At 45.4% G+C, this 17,728-nt stretch overlaps 1 protein-coding gene across 1 annotated transcript in view; it reads left to right on the top strand.

The window, feature by feature from the left end:
• The window catches only part of SRRM4 (serine/arginine repetitive matrix 4), a 290,445-nt gene that overhangs the window by 136,701 nt on the left and 136,016 nt on the right, over positions 1 to 17,728 (top strand). The gene's annotated exons all lie outside the window — the stretch shown is intronic.

Below are 17,728 nucleotides of genomic sequence, written 5' to 3'. Positions count from 1 at the left end.
TACACAAGTAGCCTATTTACAGCTGCATTTAAGTCATTAACTCTCAGAAGACTGCTTTGACAAACCACTGGCAGGTAGTTTGAGCCCAAAGTCTGATGCTAAGGCTAGATAAAGCTAGCTCAAATAGATCCTACGAGGATGTGTTTTGGGTGGGGAGAGGCAGGAAGTGGGTGGGAATGGTCCCATGTTGCACGGCCATGGGTAGTCAATGGGTGGGTAAATAACCAAACAATACCTACAAGCTTTGTATCCATCCTCATATGCCATTTCTCTCTAGCTATGCTCTAATGCAATAGTTCCGGCTTATAAGTGGCGATAAAAAAATGATAAAATGAATCAATTAATAAACACTCAAAACACCAAGAGATTGTTTGTGAGCCTAATCATTTCTTGGTCAAGGAAATGTAATAACGTGTCTGAAATAATGCTGATAGTCATGTGTGTTGCTTTACCAGTAATCCCTTTTCCCATTAGTGCTGCATCCCGTTGCGCTGCGCTGTCAGCAAGTTATAAAACAGAGGCAGTTTCCCACTGTCGGCCTATAATTGCATACGGTATCTTCGTACCTGCGAAAATCAGATATTGCGCTGTGATCGTAATTTATGCACTGTCTGGCTAGGCCCAATGAGAATAAAAGTGACAGATTGCTAAGGTCTTCTAAGGTAAGTTAGCGTGATGCAAGCGATTATAAAAAGCTTCATCAGGATAACCCTATAGTTCATTCTACCTACAAGTGAGAGGAGCCTGCTGGGTAATCTCTGTAAATTCTTGGTGCACTAACCCATTATTTAACTTAAAGGTGTTATGCAGATTGCTTGTGACCCTCATATCTAGGTGCTTAATTGTGTCTGGGTGATTACCCCCAAGGGAACCTGCCTTATGCCCACACATGAACTTGCTCTAGGGACCTGGTGTCGGTGCTTTCCCTTTACAGCAGAAATGTGTGCTACCAGCAGACAAGACGATCAAGAGACTGTCAGAGGAAGGCCTGCCCAACTTGGCCTCACTCGCAGGATCACGTGGCTGCTAGAAAACCCCAGCAACATCCGAGGAGGCCAGCACAACCTCATAAGTGGATCCTTGCTTCACTGTTCCCTCATTCTGCAGCTGTGAGCTCCCTTAGCATCAGAACCGAAGAGAATCTGAAGGACACCTGCCACCCCACTCCAAGAGCGCATCACCACTGGCCCACTGCCCTACCACTTGCCATACCACCCCCGTAAAACAAAGCCGTCCCGCGTCCATTTCCTGGGTGTCACATGCAAAGTAAGTCTTTGATTAGAATATCCCCAGTGTGGCTCTGTGCAGACCATCAAAGCCTCAAGGCAAGGCACCAAGGTAGTGACATGCCAACTCCACATGCGAGAACTAGCTACACATGCTGCTATATTGTCGCACTGAAACCAGAATGTATTCCTTAAGTAAGCGGAATTGCATAAGATTGTACTATGTCATGATCTAGTAAAGACGCCATTAGCATATTAACTATTCTACTGCTGATTTTAACAATGCAAATTATGTGAAAGGCCGTTTTAACAATGCAAGGTCTGCCATGAAATATGCCTATGACCTTAACATTGGCAGACATCTTCACATCTTCCTCATTGTGACAAATCAACTTCTGGGGCACCAGTAGTCCATGGATGAATATCGGTTTCTAAACCATCAATCAGCCCCACACTTCTAGTACACCAGAAGGGATCCGAACAGGTTGGAAACACAAGCAAATTATAAACCTCCTTGTCCAACGTGGGCGGAGTGGCAGGCTTATCTCTGCAAGGTCGTGGATCATTGGTTAGTTACAACACAGCAAAAATACAATTATTACCCAATGATAAAAGGGACTGTCCAGTCAGTGTTGTATACAAATATCTACTTTATTATCACAACAGATAGTTCTAGCACGCTACAAAATACAACCCACCCTGTAAAAGAATGCAGAGGACACACAGTTTCAAGAAGGAAAGGGGATACACTCTGGACACTGACGGAGGGTAGTCGGTAAAGTACTTAATCACACTAGTTCAAGGATACTTGATGTCAGCACAAAGGGAGCAACGGGTCGTAAAATGTCACTAGATGCCTTCGGGGGAGGACTAGGTGGAAAGAACCACAATGTACCTTGTGCCTGTAGAGGTACTTGGTGCTCGACAGCGTCAAGTCGGTTTCAGGCCGCTTTGCAGCTTCTGCGACAGAGTTCAAGATGGGAGACAGCTGCAGGTATCAGGTGGCAGGCAGTTCGGCGAGTGAGGCTGGACGGATGGCTGCAAGCTGGCCTACAAGGCAGCTCAGGTTCAGGGATCATTGTCTCAGTGCTGATTGACGTGTCTGAAGCACTGGACAAGGCGTGCCAGACAGCGTGAGAGACTGCGGCATGACAAGAGTCTGCAGTGCAGCCGGTCAGCAGTGCAGCTGGTTGCAGCTCGAGGGGCTCGACTGCCTTGAAAATTTCCTTAAAAGTGGATGCTGGTTGATGCTTGTCAGTACACTACTCCTAGCTCCTTCGCTGGGCTTGTGTCGTCCTTTAAGGTGGACAGCCCAGAGCTGAAGAGTGTTGCAGGCAACTGCCTTGTCCTTGGTTTTGTTGAGAGTCTCTCTGGCGATTCCCACCTAGGAAACTTGCTGCAGAGCCTAGCAGGGCACGCTGTGTGCTAGCTGGGTACCGGTTCTGGAGCTGCTTGGAGTGTTCTCTGGATTCAGTAGCTCTCTGTGTTCTGTAAGGAACTCATGGTGGCAACAAGTCAGACAGACACAAGTGATCACAGTTGAAAGGTGTTTATTGAACAATTAATGTATGTGGGTTGGAAAAATTCCTGATCTAAACCTAAATCTAAGATGGGAGCAAGCGTCAACCATCAAATGAAAAATAAGGCAGTCCTAGTGGTGTCGTGTCAAAAAAAGGGCCTATTCTAAGAAACCTATTTCCAGACCTTACAACTAATACAAAAAGGGTGTGGGATAGTTCTCAAGAAAAGAAAGAAGTGTTCTCAAATAATACGTCAGGATCCGGTAGCCTGGGTCTCCCTTTCCCACGTTTTGAGCACGGGGAACATTAGGATCGATGAGCAAAGCACACTCTCGAGCTTTCCCAGCACAAGATGACAATTCAGCTTTCAACTATCAGGGCCGTCAATGGTGAAGTCTTGTTTCACTTGAAAGTCTCTTGCCTTCGAGGACCTGATGTCTTCAAAATAATAAAACAAAAAGTTCCTCTATCAAATGAAAGTTTGTTTCTTGGTTTCACTTAGGGTGAGGACTTTCTACCCTTCAGTCACCCTCTTCCGGGCGCTGACCCCCCCCCAAGTCGTAGCCTCCCTGGGTCGAGTTCACTATGGCTTTTCCTTCTTCAGAAATTTTAATGTCTTTTTAAACAATTCCAGTGGACATCCCTCACCCGTGTTCACATTTGTCAACACACTGTTTCCTGGGACTCTAGACACTGCCCCTCTTGGGATTCCCTCCCCTTGTTTTCTCTTACTGCAGGATTCACTTCCCTTTCTTTCACTCAGTTTGTAGATCAAAGTCTTTCGATTATACAGGGATTTTGATTGACCCTCAGTATGACCACTTTGACCTATTTCGGTGGCTCTCCTACGGCCTTCTGGTAATTGTAGTTTCGCTCAGATGGGGGATTGACCAGAGTCTTTGGAGTTAGTACCCATGTGGTTCCCGTTTCCCTCTGCAGCTGGACTCCCTTTAACACTTGTTACAGTTCTTCCACAGTTCATTGTACTTGGTTCAAACTTGGCACTTTGCGAATCTTAATCAACACAGCCTTGCTCTTATCGGTTCTCCCTTCGACTCAATAGCTGTGATGAACCGCATGGCTTTCCTCTTCTTTGGAGTCAAGGCCACTACCACGGGTGCAGGAGCTTCCCTCACTCCTGCTTATCAGCATAGGCTTGCCCTGTGTACCGCTGACATCTGCTGCAAGACACTTGTGCTATTATTCGCGGTTTTAGGCTCTCTTTCACAAAGGTTCTGCAGGTCTGGGACGAAAAGGGTAAGGTCACTTCTCAACTCACCACCCTCTCGATTCCTGCCACCTTTCTCCTTCTCTTGAATTGCCGCGCTTGATTAGCCATCTCGTCATTCTGTCTGCTGTGCTTGTACTGTGCTCTCAGGCTCCACCTTTTATCCCTGTGGAGAAGGGAAAGGGCCGTCAGGTGTGTGTGATTCTGATAAATTGCCTGACTTTGCCTGACCCTGGTATTGTGACTTGTCAGGTAAATGGCTCTGGTGTTAGTCCGTTGTCCTTTGAGCTGTGCGAAAGTGTTCATATTGGAAAGGGAGGGAAGTGGTTTTGAATGTCCTATGTGAGAGGATGGGGAAAAGGTGTCAAAGGAAGGGGAGTCCCGTGTCTCACCCATGGGTGTCCCACTTCCACCACCCCGAGGACCCCCATCCAGGTGATCCTCCCTCACTGGTCCACACCTAAGAACTGGATCCAATAGTGATGGCTGTATCCTGGCCACCTGGATGACAGATCCCGGGGGGACTAGCTAGAGAGATACCTTCAGGTTTCTCAGAGTTCCCTCTGAGATGTTTAGGGCAGGGGTTTTGCTTCCCTCTTGGAAATCCTGTCCTTCCTTCACTGGCGGAAGCTGTAAGGCAGACTGTGCCTTCAGCCAGGGTCCAAATGAGTACTCCTTGTTACTCCTTGCAAAGTCTTCAGATGATCTGCCAAAAGAGGGGCTCAACCCTCCTTTAAATCCAAATGGGCCCCAGTGATTGGTGCAGGCTAAGCCTACCTTAATGAACCAATGCTGGGTCCCCACGAACTATCTTCTGTTATGCATGAGGTCATAACCAGAGTGCTTTGTAACAGAAAAGGTAAAGGGGTGACAACATGTACTACTAAGTCCCATCCATCTTCCTGGCTGTTGTGGATCAAAGCGTAGCTCTGGTTAATTGAGCTCTCTGTGGTTCCTGATTAAAAGTTGCAGATTTCCCTTGAAGCGGCGGTCAGACCAGACATATGGTCGCCGCCAAACCACCAAACCACATACTCGTACCTTCCTGAATGGGGTCGCACTGTGGTGATGACCATTGTAAACAGTTGTCCCAGACATGACATTTCACTGCCCTTGAAACTAAGAGGCAGGAGATAACTTTAGATTGACTCTGATGCATATCAAAAGGGTCTTGGGAATCCTCTACTTTGTCAGTCCTGCGACCATGCCTCTCAAAGGCCTGCTTTAATTAACTTCTCATCAGTATGCGCTGCCAACAGTAGGGCGGACAAAGGATAGGGTGGATCCATTGAATCTTTGTCAGTTAATGAAACTGGCAATGGCAGGAGGAAGGTTTTGCTTTCACCCCACTTGAGATGCTTTGATGTACTTCTGAGTGTCACATTGCAGCTGAACATGACAGGAGGACTGCGGCTGTGGGCTTTATTCACGCACAGTACATGTGACTATATGTTTGTTGTGCGGCGAGCATAGGAAAATGTGTGCGGTTTAACCGCACACATTTTCCAGAGATGGATCTCCCATCATTCAATTTCATTACAAAATTTTAAAAATGCCCCGGCGAGCGCACATTCCCATTGGGATGGTCGAATTCCTCACACTCATACCAGAAGCATCACTCTCAGCTTCCACCTCCCCCTTCTTCAGACACCTAACCCCTCCCAACTTTACCATCACACACACACACACTTAGAAGCAAATAGAGAACGATTTGGGGTGGCAATAACCCTGAAGCCTCCCCTGCCTTGCCCGCCTTTTAATCTGCCATCTTGTGAAGGATGTAAATTATCCACTATCCAAACAATAAACAGACCATTGTCCAAAACATGTGTAACCTTCCTTAGAGCCCACGTTTCTCTAAAGTCTTCTTGCATAACTTCTGCTCCCTCCTCAAACAACTCGTCCTAAAAGCCAGAAACTTGCTCACTGGAGGGGATTTCAACCTTCGGCCTTAGAAGATCTTTTTACTATGGAATACATCAATACACATTGAACACTTGGGGCATCATTACCCGATTGGAGGTTACACTAAAACAGGTGTTATTTGCTAAATCCCACCTGTTTTAGCACCCGTCTCTTTACATATATGGAGGTATTTACCTCTGGTGAAGAATACTGCCGGTGGAAAAAATAACAGAGTCTGACAAGGTGGTTTTTACACATGAAAGTCCTCCAATTCTTACCTCCACCCCAGCGGTGGTGGTAAAAATTATGAAAGTCTGCAGACGTCTTTAAAGTATATTCCTGTTTAAGTGGGAAGCACATTGCCAATTTTTCACAATTGTTGGATCAAAATGGTGGGATTCTCAATAGAATGTTTTTTATTGGTGGGTGTATACATTGGGAATATCTAGGAAACTGACCTCCACTCCAACTCCCAAGTGAGGGAGGAGGTCAGTTTCTCATTCTTCAGGTCAAACTACTGAGACCTAAGTCTCTGGTTGTGGGTACCTTGGGAAACCCCAGACTAGACTAAACTAATATGTTTTTTTTGGGCTGGCGGGAGATCAACAGAATAAACTGTAAAAGTCCTGAATGCATATGCAAACTAATGTTCAGTCCCACGCTGGATACCAGTACACAAAGGGCTGCTTTAGAACAATGTTTCTCAACTTTAAAGACATTCATTGCACTGCACACATTTACCTCCAAGATCAAATCAAAAAAGTACCTCCTGGTCTCACCATAAACTGAAGCAAGGCCAACTTGTTTACTATCCCCAGAACTAACTGTAGAAGAAGAGGCAACATAACAATCGCTGCCTCTCTCTCCCACCTGGAAGAATTTACCTCCTGATCAACGTGAGCAAACCAACCTCATAGGTTTCAAGTTGCCCTTCAGGTCTTCTTGTTCCAATGCAACCACTGGTGTGAGTAACTTCCATCCTTCAACTACCCCGCTGTGCAGCATGTATCCACCACATGAATGTTCCATTCCGGTAACGTTGAACCTCTCCTTGCAGCTCTAAACCTGTAAAATGTAACTATATGTCAGCAGGGAACACAATACAGCAATGCCGGCCGCATCTCATGACCGTTTCTTAAGGCCGATTGTGGTCTCTGCCGGTCTCTGCCATGTGACACCTGCGCCACAGGACATACCAAGTCCCCTGATCATACCAGCCTCCGCATCCATATGCTATTTTCAAGGAAAGCCTTGTGATGCACGCTCCATGATCTCCCATCACTCCCCTTTTGTGTCCTGCTGCTCAACATTCTATCCCCCCCCATGCCTACACCCTTCCTCACGCTGATTTGGACTGTCCCTAAGAGCCTAGAATAGTTGTATTCATTAGCCACCAAATTCATTCAGGAACCACTTCCAGGCACTCGCTCTAATAATACAGCCTGCCCCCCCATAAGCTCATCCACACTGTTGTGTACTAGCCGCAACTCTGCCTGCCACCCTCCGTGTCACGCAAAAACCGAAATGTGCTGCTGAGATCCCACCACCGGCAGGTTTGCACACTTACCTGCTCACGTTCCACCAACAGTTCAGGCATAGAGACTCACATGCCGAAGCGCTGCACCTGTACAAACCCCCACAATCAGCCTGCCTCGCACCACGCGTGCCCACGTCAGCCATGCTACAACATTAACACAATGGAAATCTGGGACCTAACGCGCTCATTCCAGACAACTTGCCCTATAAACCTTACTCGAAAAAAATGAAGCATGCGCTACCAGTTAAACGAAAACAGAACATTGTAAGGGCTTGAATGGACCTGCCCCGTGTCAGAAGCACACAACAGTGCTAAGTGCCCAACTAGTACTCAACGCCTGATACCAAATGCTACCAGCCCTGCCTCTGCTACTAGCCATCAGAAGAGGCTTTCACCAGATACCACAAAACATGCTACTTCTTCTTGCTTTGCACTTAGTCATGTAGAAACTCCTAATTGCCCAGCTGCACATACAGTGTGCCCCGAGACTGTCACCATTAGCCTTATCAGGGAGAGGATCTACCCTAGATATAACTACACTGATGCCGATGTAGTGGCCCACCCTGCACCAAACAATATAGATGTAAACATGGTGGCCTGCCGTGCAAGGAACTATGTTGATGTTAATGCCACTGCCTGCCCTGCACCAAACAATGTTGACGTAAAGAATAGTTCAGAAGCAATGTGTTTGTCTTGGAAACAAGACAACGTGGCAAAATACAGGTTTGAATCCCGATCCCACGCTTAGAAACCACTTGCTGGTATTAAGCGCATTATAAATGAACAATAAAATAAAATGCAACTAACTATTTTGATGCTAATGCCACTGCCTGCCCTGCACCAAACAATATTGATAACCATGTGATTGCCTTCCATGCAACTAACCACTCTGATGCCATTGCCACTGTTTGTCCTGCTCACAACAATATTGCTGCCAATGACATTGCATGGCCCACACCCAACAACACTGATGGAAATGTCTCTGCTCATATCTGCAGTGATCATCTATGTGTAATAAATGACAACTGCCATGCCACCCTTACTGCTAGCCTAGTGACAGACTCTCCCTGCCAGGATAGGGATAGAACCTGTACTGTGTCTAATGGTACAGTCGCTAATGCTACAGTCTCTACCTGTGATGCCCCTAGCCAGGACATAAGAGCCAACTGTATGGAATTCCAACTCTCTGACGCTAATATGCACAAATGCAACAATCTCGCCGAGACCCCCCTTAACTTTGTCTTGGTCAATGCCTACTCCCTACCAGCCCGTGCACCTGGCACCCATCACCTCCTCATAACAGATAACCTTTACACAGTTGTGTTCACTGAAACATGACTCCATGCAGCCTCTGGTCCTGCCATCTCCCTCTGGCGATCCCTGCAGGATACAAAATATTTAGAAATGACAGACTCAACACTTAAGACAGAGGAGTAGGCATTATAGCCAAAGATCACCTATGCATAAGAACTGTGACATCTTATCTGTGAAGTTATCTACCTCCCCTACCACTACTATCACTGTCCACAGTATCTACTGCCCACCAGGCCCTACCCTAACCTTCAAAGGAGACCTTCTCCATATGATAAGCAACAATATAAAACGTTTGTCAAGAGTTATCCTCCTTAGCAACCTGAACTTGGGCTTAAGCAACCCTACTGACCTGCAAGGCTCCTCCTTGAATGTCCTTTGGTTTAGCTACCGCATCAGCATTCCCACCCATGCCAAAGGCCGGACCCTGGATTGGATCGCAGATTTCAACTGCCCTGTCACCATTAAATCCAACATTCCCTGTCCATGGCCTGACCATCATATTTGTGCCTTTGCCATCCCAAATTCTCTACCATACAACTACCACCCACTTGGGCACGCAGCTCTTCTAAACTCACCAAGGATCACATCCTACCATACCTCGCTGCCCTCAAGCAAGAGCACCTCATCTCACAAGATCTTAATACCCTAGCAGACCACTATATCACAACCCTGACAACTGCAGTTGATACTATCGCCCACCTAGCATCCAAAAAAGGCAAACCTGCACGGCACATCAACTCTTGGTTCACCCCTGACCACCTTGAACTACGAGCCAAAAAACATCTTGCTGAAACATCCTGGAAAAAAACTCACTCAGACGCCCTAAAACTAGCGCTCCTGAAGGCAGCTAAACTGTACAAACAAGCCATCTTCCATGCCAAAGCTACCACCTTTAATGCCAGAATTACCAATGCCAAATCTGACACGAGGGAATTATTCACCATCCTTAAGGAACTAGAAACCCATAACACCCAACCCTCCACCCTTTTGAAAGACACAGCATGGTGTACCAATATTCAAAATGCTATGTCACTAAAAATTGACACACAAAAGAATTCTCACTAAATGATCCTCCCTGAAGCCTTTGCAACAAGCCACTGCCAACACCAACCCTCCAATGATTAATAGCCTCTGTATCCCACTGTTCTGCTTACAAAAAAAATCTAACTGGAAACATCACATATCTTAAAAAGCCTCAAACCTTCAGATGCAAAGGTGATGTCTTCCCAGCCACACTTATCAAAGAGTGTGCTGACGCTCTTACACCTTTCATCACAGCTTTCAATAATGCCTCCTTCAAGGCAGGCACAGTCAAATCCAGCTTCAAGAAAGCTTGGGTTCTTCCCTACTAAAAAAAACCTACTCTTGACCCCACCCTCCCTAACAACTACTGGCCAAACACCACATTCCCCTTCCTTCTAAAAATCCAGGACAGAGCAGCCTATGTCCAAATTCAGCACCACCTGAACACCAACCACATCCTAGGAGTTTGGCAGTCTAGCTTCCATCCAGGCCATGGCACAGAGTCAGCACTCCTAGACCTTAAAAACCAGATTGGCGAGAGCAGGGATGAAGGGAAACCTGCCCTGCTTCTGCTCCTAGACCTATTTGCAGCCTTCAACCTAGTCGACCACAAAATCATCTGCCACCATTTGACCACCTCAGCATCATTGCCACCTGAAGCCACAACCTGGATTGCCTTCTTCCTAGAAGGTAGTGTAATGAGACTCGTTGCTGAAAACACAAGTGTGGCACCAGTGCCAAATAAATACGGAGTACCACAAGGATCCTACATCTCGCCCACACTCTATAACATTTACCAAACCACGCTTTGTCCTCCTGGACTCCCTCGGCATAGCCTGCACTAACTATGATGATCACACGCAAATTCTTCTGCCCCTATCGGGAAACTATGCCGATGACGCTATCACCCTGAGCACAGCCTACGCGACCATCCAAGCCTGGATGGCAACACATGGCCTCTGCCAGAACAACAAGAAGACTGAGTTCCTTCTTGTTGGACCCTCAGCGGGGCTAAAAAACCTGATTCCGGTTATTCAGTATTCAGCATTCAACATCGACAGTTCCTAGATTTCTGTCTCCCCTACAGTGAAAACATTGGGGGTATACCTTGATGTCACACTGTCACTGACTCGCTCAGTGAATGCTATCTCCTCATCAGCAGCCTATGCGAACAAATTGATAAATGCTGCAAGAACCTTCCTAGTCACAGATAGCTGTCTAACGATTGCACATGCCGTGGTAGGCGCTAGGTTAGACTACTGAACTGGGTGTTTCCCAGCCCTTTAAGATGAGGTAGCAATACCCTTGAGATGGATGGGCATTCAGAAATTATTCATTTTTATTTATTTATTATTTTGTTTGCAAAAGATAAATGTTTTAATATCAATGATGTAAAACAGGGAGTACAACGGACATCAACGGATGTCTCAGCATAAAGACTCTCAATGTATTTTGAAAAAAGCTTACTTATATAACAGAAAATCATCATAGGTGACGTTAACCCACGTATTACTAACGTCATCCTATGTGGTAAATTACAAATACCTAGTGGCAAGTGTTATAGGGTCTAACAGGATCATCTAAGTATAGAATCCATATTCGTCTAGGGCAGTGGAATAACGTGATTCGTTTCTTATCATCAGGTGGGGCAACTAAGCCCTTCCCCTTAAACATGCCACTATGAACGTCACTAAATATACAACGTCCCATTGGCTACATAACTATACGACCCTAAATCATGCGGTCCTCTACCATTGGTTGGCTTCTAATCTCTGTCAGTACCTTCCCACCTACTTTTAGCAGCACGCAGGCTGAGCGTCCAGGTTCTCGTCTTAACCATAGCTTCCCACCAATTAGCATAACCATCCATCATCACCTCAGTGGTCTGCTGTCAATTAGGACTTTGAACTTGTCCTTGAGAGTGTTCTTTCCTCTGAAGAATTCAGGGGAGTGAAGGCACGCTCTGCCCTCTTGTATAGATGTGACCAATATCCTCGTCCAACTTCTTCTCCCCACGTGACTGAAGATCACAAAACCGAGCTTCTAGTGTATTAAAATACTATCTTTCTAATAAACCTCTGACTTCTTGTTCTTTATGTCCATGCCTCCTGAACAGGATCCTCGTTCTTTCACACGATTTGTATCCAATGTCAGCTCACCCCAGCCTGATATGGCTTCTTGGCTCATCCATGTTCGCCTTTCTGAGAAAATTCACTTGTTTTCTACCTGCGACATACTGGAAAAAGAGGCCTTCCTTCGTTTGCTCAGCTCTGCTATTGTACGTAGTGGAAACATCCATTCTTTACTGACTCCAATATATATGTATATGTTGACGCATGCCACATTCTGTTCACTATAAAGCTAGCCTCAAGAATACTACGTCTTTGCAGATGTACAGTGTAAAATAGTTGGATATCTTCATTCATTTTGTAGCATAAGCTTCTTCAACTTGATCCCAAAAATGTCTCTTATCTTCAATACTTTCTTGATGCCTTTATAGAATATCTGCATTCTTTAGTCTCTACATCTCTTCTATGTATGTCAGCTCTGCTCTGCATGACGTTACCATTCATCTTCGTCATTCAACCTTCCTGTTTCTTCCGTAATTTCATTGTAACGACTACCGCACTGTCTGGTATGCAGGTATGGTTCTCTCAATGGGAACCTTGTTTCCCAGATTCTCCTTGGTATTAGTATTTTCACTGGTACCGCACGTGTCTCACACTCTGGTTCCCAACATATAGGCACTATGGGCGAGGTGATTGAGGTGGGGGTACTTAGCTCCTTCTCTACACTACTGAAATGTACTCTTTGTTGGCACATCTGCACACAACTTATAGAAACTTCAGACAATCCAAAATAATTCCCTTCTAGCACCATTAAACATAATTAAAATGGACAACATCTCGGCCGCCCGTAGAGCCACACATTGGCTCCCACTCCGAGAGAGGATTATGTTCAAGACCATCTTGATCCCCCACAAATGTCACAAATTCCTTTACTTCCGGTGGTAACTGATTATTGCCTGATTTGCTTTCCTTTACTCCTGCTTGATGCTTACCATAGTTCTTTAACCTTCGCATGTATACAGTTGCTAATATCTGCCTGAAAATCATCTATTGCCTACCAGCCAAATGTAACCGTTGCTTGTAACAGTGCCTCGATGGCCCTGGGTTTTTGTGCGCTTCATAAATGAAAAAAATAAATAAAAAATATGTGTGCACATGTAACAATTGCCTCACTCGTGGAGCGCCAAGAAACAATGTTGCTTGTGGTGTGTGTGCTACAAATAAAATGGAAATACATGTCAATTCCCTGAAACTTCACTGAACCCTAATGGCACCTCCAACAACTCGGGTTATACACGAACCATATCTGATGATTGTGACACAGTTTTGCATGGTGAGATGAGCCTGCTAGCACAGTGGCCGAATGAAGGCTAGCACAGTGACTCCAGTGAGAGTGGACATGCCTGCTTTGTCTCCTGACCAATGGAGAGGGGGCTCAACCTTTTTACATTGCTAATAATCATTGGTGGATTGTATACTGCTTCAGCTGATCTTGGAGATCCTATATGTTAGCAATATATTCACAATGGCTTAGGCCCCAACAGACTAGAGTAAATCAAGAAGACCTTTATACCGGCCGGAGAATCAGACATATGGGATTTAACTATTATTCCAGAATTCTTACTTATAAAAATAGCCATTCCTCAAATGGTCCCAAAGGCTTCTCCAGATAGGGGATCATAATGAAATTAATTTACCGAATTTCTTAATGTAATACTGTGTACAGTTTTCAATATGTGTAAAACCGTCCTCCCATTAAGCAAGATTATTGTGACGAATAATGGTCCTTGCCGGTGCTTGCCGTAGCCCTTACCGCCTCTTTAAATTATAGAAGGTAATGATGACGAAGTAGTAATTGGCAATAACTGATCTCCCCCCCCATGAACCGTGACACCATTCCCCCCCAGGGGACCACCAACGACTAGCTGGACCCTGGTATTAAAGCCTCAGTGTGTGCATCCTATGCAGAGGTTGCAGGAGGGACAAGTCCCTATTGTTTATAACACCGCATTATATAAACGGAGCAGGATTGGCTAAAAGTATTAGCACACAATTTATGAGCGCAGAGTAGACTTCAGAGATGAACTACCATTTGCAAATGCTACTAGCTTCACAGGCCCGTAATCATGTTGTCGACTTCAGTGTTTGCCAACAGGCCTCAGCATTCTTCCCAGAAAACGAAAATGTGTTATCAGAAAATGTTACAATTTTAGAGAAATTTCCGTAAATCTTAAATGCATTATTTAATAGGTTTCTCAGATAAAGCCAGTATTCCTCACTAGTGTAATGTAATAACATTGACAACACGTTTAAGGGATTCTTTGTTTCTTCAGGTCACTAGAGAATATGTTATTCCTTTTGATTTTAAAGAGAAGTTCCTGAAGATGGTGTTCCTTTGCAGCTGGACTTCCCGGGATGCAGTGCAGGTGGTGATACACCAGTGCCAAGAGTTTCTGCAACATAATGTTCGATTGTCAGCTAATTCCCAATCTGGTTTCCGCCACAAACACACAACCATGACTGCCCTGTTAAATAATGTATCTGGGATGCTATCCTCACCCAAGGCCATAATAGCCATATTTTCAGCTTGATTTTATTGCACCCTTCGGTGGTCTCCAGCAGCATGAGCTACTAGCTTCTGATTGACCATTTGCTGAAGGTAGCATCAAAATTGGTTTGGTTGCTTCTTCAAATGAATAGCAACAGCAAGTCCCACTAGGACCTCACCTCTCTTCCCCTTCTCTTGCATACTGTGGGGTGCTACAGGGATCGTCCTTGTCTTGCCTGCCTTTGGAATATTTACTTGTTTTTTCTTACATCTTCTTAAAACTCTGGGCTTCTAGTATAACACCTGTGCTGACAACACACACAGTTTGTTGCATGTCAACAGCCCTGATCATGACTTTCCTGACCTAACGTGTGGTCTGGAATAAGCCACTCGCTGGATGAGGCAATTCGCGCTGGTGGGCTCAAAAGTGATTTCTTCCATACAATGGTCCTGGCATTTGCTCTCCAATCCAGCTTGCTGACCTGTTCTTCCTAAACTTCATAGCAGTGATCTTTAATTTGCTGGCAAGGTTAGAAATCTAGAAGTGATCTGGGAGTCCAGTCTCAGTTTGGATTCCCAAATCAGTGCAGTGATACGGGGTTCATTTCGTAAACTCTGCCAAATCAATGGTGCCCTTGCACTCATTCCTCGCCCTTTGCATCATATTGTGCAGCAATCCTTAATTAATTGTTTCTATCAATTCTGTGAATTCTGGGATGTCTTCCCATCAGATTGATACACTTAAATCCATTGAGAACGAGGCAGTCTGGTTGAGTTTTGGCTTGAGGACGTTTGATAATGTTTCCCCTCTTTGTCAATAAATGTCCAAGCTGCCCGTTCAGAGAAGAATGCGGCCTTGTCTTTAAATGTGCCTACCACTTGCCTGCTCCTTATCTCACAGCGAAACTCTGCCTAAATTGGACTGGACTCCATGACACTTGCCCTTTTCACACTCTCATCTTCTTTGGGTCCTACATTTCAAGTTCAAAACAGTCGGCGATAGAAGTGTCTGCTCAGACCCAGAGAATTTGGAAACCCCTCACCCCCTCGACACCCTGGTCTTCCACCTAGCTTGTCTGCTTTTTGAAAGGCTCCCACAATCCATCTTTTTGAGCAATTGTGAGGTATTGGAACTCTCCGAAAGATTGTTGGATCCGGATTTAATTTGCCCCTAAAGGCAATTAAATGTGCTCTCGTCACCAAATCTCTAGAAACCTGTCACAAAACGATCTAATCTATAATTGCTTCCCATGATTCCTAGCATTGCTTGTTTCCAGAATTCCAATACCTTTCTAGTTGCTATGGTGCGCATGGCACCCCACGTGCTGTTAATGACTGTGCAGCATAGCTCAGAGGCAACATGCTCGGCTTGGAAGCAAGACGACACGGAGCAACCAACACAGGTTCAATCCCCAGGTCCGCGCTTAGAAACATCTGGGTATTAAGCGCGTTATAAATAACCTACCATATCATATCATATCATATCATGTGACTTGACCTGGGAGGTGCAAACATTTAGTGGGGTTTCACCTCTTAAACACCCTTGATGTTAATTCAATATTTCTAACACGATCACGATATTCTCAAGATTCAGCACTTTGAGGAGTGGCTCTCCTCAATTATGTTTTACTTTCTGATGTTAAATGCAGAGAGGTGATTTATTTCACAACCTGGGCAATGCAAAAAAAAGACATTTATGTATTCCCCCACTTCCGTTTCACTTGTTCATCCCAACTTTAGATGAACAATGATTATTTTACAAACAGACAATTACCGATACTTGTTTTGTTTACAAATATAGTCAAATGCCTTGAGTAGGCTGGGGCCCATTTTACTATGGCTTAGCGGCAGAAAATGATAGAAAATGGCCACCAGCCAGGCAGATAAATAGGTCAAAGCTTGGAGAGGATGCATGAGAAAGCGCCAGACCTGCGGCGCGATAGACTTGCTGACTGCTTTCAGACGACTTTAGGAACACTATGCCACACACAAGGGAGACCGATTTAATAAACGCCTACAAACTCCTGCCGGCACTTTGATTTTCTAAGAAAACAATATTTTGTGCTGATGCCATGAAGCCAGAGGTGAACTGGCCTGCAAGATAATTAGGAGATTTCTCAAAAAAGTTGGTTCCTCTGAAAGGCAGATCGCTGTGTGAGTGCATCAGTCTTGTGACAGGATCCAAGTGAGCTGGGTCTCACCAAAGGTCTCTCAACATCTGTAAAGATCAGCCTATTTCAGCTACTGGTAAATGCTAGCGAATCTTCAATATCGGCTTCTTTGCAGGTAGTTTTGCTTCCTGAGCTAAGGTTGGTGCCAGAACTTATACAGACACCCACTTTACAATGAAAGACATCCCAGGAATGTTCGACCTTGTTTTGCCAATTGCCCAATGATATCCCTACATGCTATCAGTCATGCGGACCCAGCAAGATTTCACAACATTGACTAATTCCCTAGCATCATTCATGGTCAGCAGTCTGTAACTGTTGGGTTTCGTCTATAAATGCAATCTTTGCAGTGCATGCAAAACATAAATAAATATTTGGTGTTTCTGACCAGGAGCATAATGAGGTGCTATGCTCCAAGGTGGCGGCCCACCCTGTGGGTAACAGGCTGCCGTCCAAGTTAAGGGCCTGAGTGAAGCGAGGGTCCCTTAATGAGGGTTGCGGTACGTTACCCACCGGGTGGGCCCAGACACTGAGGGGCATATCGCCATTAGCGCCCATGTAGCATGCTATGTGGGTGCTAATGTTTTTAAACATTTTTTAATGGAAAGTATTTTCGCGGCATCCCGTTCATGGAGAGAAAATACTCTACCATCCTGGCCGCCATGAATTAGCAACTGGGGCTCCATATGGAGCACTGCGTACTTTTCTATGCTAGCCTGAACTGGGACGAGAGCAGCAGCAGCTGCAGAGACAGGACTCCCCACTGCAGCGAAAAGATAAGTGGGATTGGGGGCAGAGATTTTTTTTCAAAGTGGGGTCGTGTGAGGGGAAGATGGCAGGCGGGGGAGCCGGCTATCAGGCGGACATAGAATGGCGGTCCAAATTCACTGGTTTTTTGCAGCGCTGGACATGAAAAAAATATATATATATATCCGCCACTACGAAAGCCCGGAGAATTTGGACCGGCATCCATTAAGAGCCTGATGAGGTACCCGTGCAGGAGATGCACACCTAATGCAATGTTCTCAGGACGCATTTAGAACTCAGATCCGCCCACGTTAACTTCCTTCCTGCCCCTTCCTTCTGTGCTCTGGTGCGCGTGTCTGCTTGGGAAACCGAAACCGTGTCTGGTTGGGAAATCGCTATTGAACCAATTCTTTGCGACATCCCTTTTGTCCCCTACGTGA

The sequence above is a fragment of the Ambystoma mexicanum genome, chromosome 10 (genome assembly GCF_040938575.1).
Source record: "Ambystoma mexicanum isolate Mex_15411 chromosome 10, UKY_AmexF1_1, whole genome shotgun sequence".
Taxonomy (NCBI): Eukaryota; Metazoa; Chordata; class Amphibia; order Caudata; family Ambystomatidae; genus Ambystoma; species Ambystoma mexicanum.
This window is presented reverse-complemented; position numbering and strand designations above follow the sequence as displayed.